At 49.2% G+C, this 8,725-nt stretch overlaps 1 long non-coding RNA gene across 1 annotated transcript; it reads left to right on the top strand.

Annotated features, from left to right (window-relative positions):
* Nucleotides 1-1,848: 1,848 nt before the first annotated feature.
* Nucleotides 1,849-5,893, top strand: LOC308575540. The gene is made up of 3 exons (XR_014002871.1): nt 1,849-1,962; nt 2,973-3,078; nt 5,231-5,893. It is a non-coding gene; the product is annotated as an uncharacterized lncRNA (long non-coding RNA).
* The last annotated feature ends 2,832 nt before the right edge of the window (nt 5,894-8,725 follow it).

Here is an 8,725-nt window from a genome sequence, read left to right as displayed (position 1 = left end):
GACATGCAGTAAATGAAATAAATGTACACACTTTAAATAAAGTATCAGATATTATTCATCGTGAAAGGGAGGCGACTGGACTCGACGCCCCACAATCTCTCCACTTCCTGCTGGCTTCTGGTGTTTTCCAGGCCATGACTGCTGCAATATGGCTCGCCTAGAGCAGCTGCTTGAAGCCATCGCCATGCCAGAAGGTGGAGGCTGGGGGTGGGGGGTGGGGGGAGGCCAGAAGACCCACGGAACAAGATTTCCTGCGGGAGCCCTGCCGTTTGACTCTGCTCCCGTCTTGCGGTTCCTCCGGAGCGCAATTCCAGACAAGCGTGGCGTGAAGCGAGCCTGGGGGTTCTTTGATACGCTGCTCCGGGGGAAGCCTCCGGAGAGACGCCTTCAAAGCCGGCAGCTTAGCTCCCTTCGGATGGTTTTGCCTTTCATCCGGAAGATGGCAGGAAGAGAGAGAGAGTGAGTGAGTTGTGGGGGGAACTTAAGCGGAAACGGGGAAGGCTGATGCCTGTCTGTTCTCCTTGGGCAGGGGAGAGAGGCTTTTGGGAAGAGAAAGGAGGCCTTTGCGGATACGGCACTTGCAACACGGGGCCCCGTATGCACCATATGTTTAAAGCGGTGTCATACCACTCTGCACAATAGTCACGGTTCATAAACTCCAACATGTCCAGGGGGTAAAAACAGGATCCCCCCCCCCCCGTGTGAGATCGCACAAGATCATGCCACCCAAAATGGCTACCATGCTCTCGCATGGAGAACAGGATGTCTCAGTTTTACCAGGACAGTTGCAGAGTATGATGGTTTCCCTCAGAGAATCATGGGAATGGTAGTTCCTGAAAGGTGCTAGTTGCAGAGGGGTTTAACAATACAGTGGTACCTTAGTTTTCGAGAGTCTCGGAAGCTGAACATTTCGGTTTATGAACGCTGAAAACCCGGAAGTAAATGCATCTGTTTTTGAACACGCCTCGGAAGTCGAATGGCTTCCTCTGTGTCCCCCCCCCCCCATTGAAACTGCAGACTGCTCTTTGCGCCTCGGTTTTCGAACATTTCGGAAGCCGAACAGTCTTTCGGAATGGATTACGTTTGAAAACCGAGGTACCACTGTAATTCCCTCTTCCCAGGGAATTACAGTTCCCAAGATTGTTTGGGGAAAACCGTGGCTCCTCAAAGCAGTGTAATACTACTTCAAGTGTGTTGTGTCATTGGGGCAGACAGAACCTGTCCACTCAAATTCTACAGAAATTATTTCTCCAGGGTCACCAGTGCATCATCCACAGGCACCAGTGTACCTGACAGGACCTTCTGTACCTGCCCAGGAAGGGTCTCACTAAATGTTCCCTCAAAAATCCACAATTCATGGGAGACCATTTGCACTTTCTGCTCAGTTCCAGCTTGCACCAGCTTGACATTTCCTAGACTGAACACGCCCCCCTGGATCATGCCCACATTTCATTTGTTGCCAGGCTGGGCACCATCCATCCTTGGTTCTGAGCAAAGGAGAAGTTCAAAGAGCCTCTCTGTGAACAAACATGGCAGTGGCTGATGGAGGCTCCTTTCTCTCCCCATTGATGGGGGAGGGCCTATCCATACCATTTTGTGGCCATGTCTCTCCCTCATTGCAGTTTTCAATATGGCAGTTATTATGCCATGCCCACCCCCAATCACCACTTTGTGTTTTGCCACACCCAGAGCAAAAATGGCGGCCATTTTGCAAAACCCATGGCACTTTCTCAAGATTACAAGTGTGCCCACTGGCTCAAATAGTTAAGTGACTCCTGCTTTGTACTGTTCTTGTCACCCCATAGGAAAACAGGAAGCTGGCTTATCCTGAGTCAGACCATTGGCCCTTCTTGCCCCGGTGGAATCCATACAAATTCATCCATGTAGTCCATCCACACACAGCCATAAAACAGGATCCTGCTTTTTCAGCCAGCGCATGAAGACAGCACATGGAGAAGGAAGGTGATCTCTTACTTCACGAGTAGTGTGACCAGTGAGTGGCTACAGTGGCGTAGCATGGGGGCACAGGGGCGGTTGCCCTGGGCACAAAATTGTTCAGGGTGCAAAATTTCACCACCTGTTGCTGCCTCAGTACAGCTGTTTGCTGGGCTCCGTTGAAAACAGCTTCTCCATGTGAACCAGGAAGTGACTTCTCCAGACAACAGAACAACTGTTCTTTTCTTATCTCTGTGGCTGGAATCTCCTGGGTACCGTTAGGAAGTTGAATGTGCATGCTCACTCCTTCTGTTTCCCTTTCCATGTGGCCCCGGGCACTGGCAAGCCACGCTAAACCACTGAGTGGCTGCTACCCATTTGGGCTGGTAGGACTGAAGACAGGGAGCTCACCAGTAGGTGGAGTGAGAGCAGAGCCAAGTCATTCAAGTTTTGTCCCCATCCTCCTCCTAATCCTTGCTGAGTTCTACAAGGGGCGACACTGAGACTAAGGATGAGGAAACTGGCAGGCAGGGACACCCTCTGGGTTGAATTCAACATCAAGCCAGCTTTTCTCTTCCCCGCCTACTCCAGCCCTGCCTGCCACCCACTTCTGGGCACTATAGATAAGCCTTGGTGCAGGAAAGGTTTCCTTGCCCACAGTCTCCCTCGTCGCTGTTCCTCTGCCAAGAGTGGAACAGCCTGTGTATGGGACGACGTCCCTGCCCAGCCTGGCAGCCCTGCATCCATAATTCTCTGCATCCCCAATTAAGTGGCCAAGCCCTGCTGTAAAAGCAAGAGATGGGGAATTATTGATCAGACATGGCTGAGGCCGTGCCAAGTCCTCCCACTGCAGATCTGCTGCCTCCTTTGCAGCAGCTTCTCGATTCCTGCAGGAGGCTCCCCATGCAGTCCATAAGGAGTCACAACTCTACGGTGAAAGCAGAAACCTCAGGCCTGACAGGGGGAGGCGGGAGAGAATGTGGCCCTTGGAACCTCGCTGAGTGGCCCCCAAGACTCTCTTATCCCCTTCTCCACAGGCCACACCCACTGCTGACCTTCTTTGCATCCTCCTTGAGTGCTTTTGCCTGGCCTTGAACTCTGATTGTGACTCTTCTGTGTCCAGACATGTGATAGAGAGGTGGAGTGGGTATGTGTAGGAACTAGCTGGTTGTGGCATCCGTTGCTCTTGCTTCTGGCCCTCCCCTCCCACTGGTATGTGGCCCCCAGCAGTTTCCCATAAGGGAATGTCACCCCTGGGCTACAAGAGGTTCCCCCACCCCTTGCTCTATAGCCACTGAACTCCTCCTTTGCTACAAGGAAGACTGCCTAGATGGCACCTTTGGGGGTGAGCAGCACTTTTGCTGCAGCAACAAGATTGGCTTTTTTTCTTTTCCTGCAGTGCCTTACTGCTAAGGCTGGGATTAACCTCCTCTGCCAGGACTCACCTCTTTCCTTTGAGAAGTTTTTCAGTCTTGAATGGATCCCTGGACCACTTCATCCTCACCCATCCCCTTTATGCTATAGTGCGATGCTACAGAAATGTTCCATGCTCAGAACACCAACGCTGGCAGTTCATGATGCTCACCTTAAATATAAAAGTTGACAATTAATGCCCCTGACTTCTTCTCCAGCTCAGACCCAGGGTTCTCTCCTTCACTTTCCTACGGCAAAAGCATCCTACATGATCACTCGGACTGGAAAGAGGATTTGGTTTCTGCAGTGGCCCTGATGCCTCTGTCTCCTTAGGGAAAGATCACAAGGCCAGACTCCCTTTGACCTGAACTAGTAATATTACCATCCTTGGCCTCTGAAGCCACTGCTATGCCCCTTTAAGGGTCGAGGCCTCACTCATAGAGTATCATAGAATTGTGGAGATGGAAAGGACCTGAGGATCATCTAGTCCAGGCATAGGCAAACTCGGCCCTCCAGATGTTTTGGGGCAACAACTTCTACCATCCCTAGCTAACAGGACCAGTGGTCAGGGATGATGATGAGAGTTGTAGTCCCAAAACATCTGGAGGGACGAGTTTGCCTATGCCTGATCTAGTCCAACCCCTTGCAATGCAGAAATATGCAGCTGTCCCATATGGGGATCGAATATGCAGCCATGGCGTCATCAGCACCACGCTCTAACCAACTGAGCTATCCATTAATAGGAGTGGGGAACCTGTGGCCCTTCAAATTTTGTTGAACTGCAGCACTTATCATCCCTGACCATTGGCTATACTGGCTGGGGCTGATAGGACTTGGAGTCCAATAACATCTGGAGCTGCACAGGATAAGGAAGCCGAAAACCCATTTAAGGCTCAGGCAGAATTTGCTCGCAATGCTCAAGGCTTGCAGCCTCCACTGGGCGCTCTCCATGGTGCTAACTCATTTCCCACCTCCCTCCTACTTCTCTAAATTTGCATGTAGGACCTGCATAGACTACAAAGCGTGTGATGCACTGTGACTGAGTGGGGAGGGAGGGAGGGAGGGAGGGAGGGAGGGAGGGAGGGAGAGAGAGAGAGAGAGAGAGAGAGAGAGAGAGAGAGAGAGAGAAGAGTAAGCATGATGCTGCAATGGGTATTGTAGCAAAGGCACATTGAGACAACTAAGTCTCCCACACATTTCAGCTCCAAATTCACCTTCAGAACAAAAGGGTGCATGTAACAAAACAATCATTCCAAATAGGAGTGATGCTGTTCAGGATTCCAGTCAGCCACGCCTTCTTTCAGGATGTTCTAAGCTGTGAGGGGCTGAAGCAGGTGTTGTTTGTAGGGGTTGCCAGATGCCCATATCAGATGCCCATGGGAGGTTCACAAGCAGAACTTGAGTGCCAGAACACTCTACCCACTTCTGATTCCCAGCGATTGGGATTCAGGGGCCTCCTGCCTCTGATAGTGGTGGGAGAACATAGTAGCTATTTTGGCTATAGTCACTGATAGCCTTAACCTCCATGAATTTGTCTAATCCGTAGTTTAAAGCCATCTGAGTTGGTGTCCATCATCATCAGAATCTGTGTCTGGCTGCCCCATGTGGTGAATCACAGAACTGCAAATGGCAGCCTTCTTAGTGCAAAGAACCGTCCAGATTGACTCCACCTGCCAGGTCTGATTATTAGATGCTACTAGTCAGGGCTTCTTTTGCCAACTGAGCCTTCCTTAAGCAGCATGTTCTTCCTGAGCTCTGGTCTGCTCCTGCATCCTTATGCTCTCTCTCTCTCTCTCTCTCTCTCTCTCTCTCTCTCTCTCTCTCTCTGTCCTGCTGGTTTGCTGGCTTGATCCTTGTCTCTGCCTCTGGGTTTCTCTTTCAGTTCTGCCTGGCACTTCAGCCATGATTCCTGGTTCCACCCCATGCCCAGCTCTGATACATGTCTTGCTGGTATTAAAGAGTGCATGTGCACCCGAGGAAAGAGAACTCTTAGTGTTCAAAAGTGCACATGTGTAAATGAAAGAAAAAACTCGCCAGCAAAATCAAGTTGGATGCAACTCATAGCATCACATCCAAACACCTTTCCAGTGGCTTTGGCATTGCATACCTGAAGGAGCATCTCCACCCCCATCGGTCAGCCCAGACACTGAGGTCCAGCTCTTAGGGCCGTCTGGCAGTTCCCTCACTGCAAGAAGTGAAGTTACAGGGAACCAGGCATAGGCCATTCTCGGTAGTGGCATCTGCCCTGTGGAATGTCATTCCATCAGACGTCAAGGAAATAAACAACGATCTGACTTTTAGAAGACATCTGAAGGCAACCCTGTTTCGTTGTTGTTGTTTAGTCATTTAGTCGTGTCTGACTCTTCATAACCCCATGGACCAGAACACGCCAGGCACTCCTGTCTTCCACTGCCTCCCACAGTTTGGTCAAACTCATGTTGGTAGCTTCGAGAACACTGTCCAACCACCTTGTCCTCTGTCATCCCCTTCTCCTTGCGCCCTCCATCTTTCCCAACATCAGGGTTTTCAAGGGAGTCTTCTCTTCTCATGAGATGGCCAATGTATCAGAGCCTCAGCTTCAGGATCTGTCCTTCCAGTGAGCACTCAGGGCTGATTTCCTTAAGAATGGATAGGTTTGAGCTTCTTGCAGTCCATGAGATTCTCAAGAGTCTCCTCCAGCACCATAATTCAAAAGCATCCATTCTTCGGAGATCAGCCTTCTTTATGGTCCAGCTCTCACTTCCATACGTCACTACTGGGAAAACCATAGCTTTAACTATACGAACCTTTGTCGGCAAGGTGATGTCTCTGCTTTTTAAGAGGCTGTCTAGGTTTGTTATTGCTTTTCTCCCAAGAAGCAGGCATCTTTTAATTTCGTGACTGCTGTCACCATCTGCAGTGATCATGGAACCCAAGAAAGTAAAATCTCCCACTGCCTCCATTTCTTCCCTTTTCTATTTGCCAGGAGGTGATGGGACCAGTGGCCATGATCTTTGTTTTTTTTTGATGTTGAGCTTTAGACCATATTTTGCACTCTCCTCTTTCACCCTCATTAAAAGGTTCTTTAATTCCTCCTCAGTTTCTGCCATCAAGGTTGTGTTATCTGCATATCTGAGATTGTTGATATTTCTTCCAGCAATCTTAATTCCGTCTTGGGATTCATCCAGTCCAGCCTTTCGCATGATGAATTCTTCATATAAGTTAAATAAGCAGGGAGACAGCACTCCTTGTCGTACTCCTTTCCCAATTTTGAACCAATCAGTTGTTCCATATCCAGTTCCAACTGCAGCTTCTTGTCCCACATAGAGATTTCTCAGGAGACAGATGAGGTGATCAGGCACTCCAATTTCTTTAATAACTTGCTATAGTTTGCTGTTTAGGGAAGCTTTTAATGTTTGATGTCTTCTTACTGTGTTTTAATTTGTTGGAAGCCAACCAAGTCAGATGGGCAGGGTAATAATAATATTGAATAACACGCCCCTATTTTCATCGGAGAAATGTTAGAGGGTATGTCCCAGTCAGATGGGTGGCATCATAATAATAATTACAGTGTTTCATCCATGAATTTTTTTTATATCCTCCAAATGTGAAGATGTGTCTATGACCATTCCTCCACTCCCAATATGCTTCAGGTTTGTTTGCTCATTTTGCCTGAGGATGGCCACCTTGAAGAAGTCTCAATTTGAGCTGATAAGAGTCAGAGTGTTAGTCGGGTGTTGTGTTAAAGCCTATGGGGGTTGACTGGTGCCAGATGGCTACTGCTTGAAGGGGCACAGAATACTTAACTTCATGGGGCTCCTTGGCAGAGGATCTGCCTTGCATGGACAAGGTCCTGGGTCCAATCCTTGGTTTCCCCAGGAAAAGCACTAGTCTGAAACCTTGGAGAACCACTGCCAGTCAGAATGGACCATACAAGCTAGACGGACCAGTACTCTGGGGCAGTGTAAGGCAGCTTCCTGCATTCCTATTTAAACCACCCCTAGATTTAGAGTGTTGGGGGACTGTCATCTTACATTATTTCTGAAGGAAAGGCTGCCATTCAGCGGCAGAGCACATCATTTCCATGCAGAAGGTCCCTGGTTCAGTACCTGCTACCTCCAGGTAGGGCTGGAAAAGGCCCCTGATCTGAAACCTTTGGAGAGCCTCCATCAGTCAGTGTAGTCAATAATGAGCAAAATGGACCCAATAAGTTTAAGACAACTTCCTATGCTCTTATACATGTCTTTGTAACATAGCGGGGAGGAGGGGAGGAGGGAAGGAGATGCAAGGAACCGACACCCCACGGCAAACTGTGCATGCTCCAAATCCCAGAATTAATTTTAGAATTTCTCAGTTAAACTGGAATTCAGGAGGGAACAGAATGCATATCAGAGCAGAGCAAGTCAGAGGAACAATGAAGAAACAGGGGAGAGGGAACGTCTCTTGTCCTGATTTCTGGTTCATTTCATTCCTAAACTTTATCTTCTCTCACCCTATCTTCCGATAACTATTTTTTCACCTTGTTTGTTTGTCTACAGAGTAAGCTTTCCACACATTTGCCAGGCTGGTAAGTGGGTGTGGATTAGCCAGCAATGTCCCTCTACCCAGCTATCCCGCTCAGCTAGTTGCCAATGGAGTCACTAGTTTGGTGTCAACCTGTCCTTTCTGACCACCAAACCTGTGGCTGAGTGGACCAACAGAAAGACCCCAATGGGAATTTCTAAGAGTGGCAGTGATGGTGGGGGAGCAAGGTTGCATTGGTACTCTTTGTACAGTAGGCTAGTTTCTACCCTGACTCACACACCCCTCTCCAGCCTCCATCCAGGCAACCAAAACACATGGCCAAGAGTTCAAGAACAAATTCCAGCTCAGGGAGCTGTTTAAAGTGAGGCCAGTGAGGAGGGCCACAGTCTGCCCCCGGGCTTGAGGTTCACAGCCCCTGATGCCGAGAGTCCACTTTGCAGCACTTCAAGCAGAAGACAGAGCTTGAGGTCTTATCGTGGAGAGGACAGAAGACTTGGTAATGGGCATGCCAGCTTGGAACAAGGTCCCATCGCTCAAAAATCATGCTTGGGGCTTTGACACTGTGTGCATCTGACTCCTTCATCCTCCTGTCATAGATGCCTGCCCAGGGAATGATTATCACCAACAGCCATTCGGGCTGGGATGGAGGGAAAATTAAAAACAGTTTCAATCAAAGCCACCTGCAGAGCTCTGTCTTCCTCTCTCTCTCTCTCTCTCCCCTCCCCACTGGGCTTCCCTAACTGGGCTTCCTGCCAGCTCCCCCTCCCTCCCTCTCTCCCTCCCCCTGCAAATTCCCTGGCACCAGTTTCCAAGCAACAATATTTGAGATACGGCTATGAACACATGATGATTATTTTATTATATGTTTCTCCCG

This window comes from Podarcis bocagei, assembly GCF_964188305.1.
Source record: "Podarcis bocagei genome assembly, chromosome: 16".
Lineage (NCBI taxonomy): Eukaryota > Metazoa > Chordata > Lepidosauria > Squamata > Lacertidae > Podarcis > Podarcis bocagei.
Note: the sequence above shows the minus strand (reverse complement) of the source record. Positions and strands in the feature narration are given on the sequence as shown.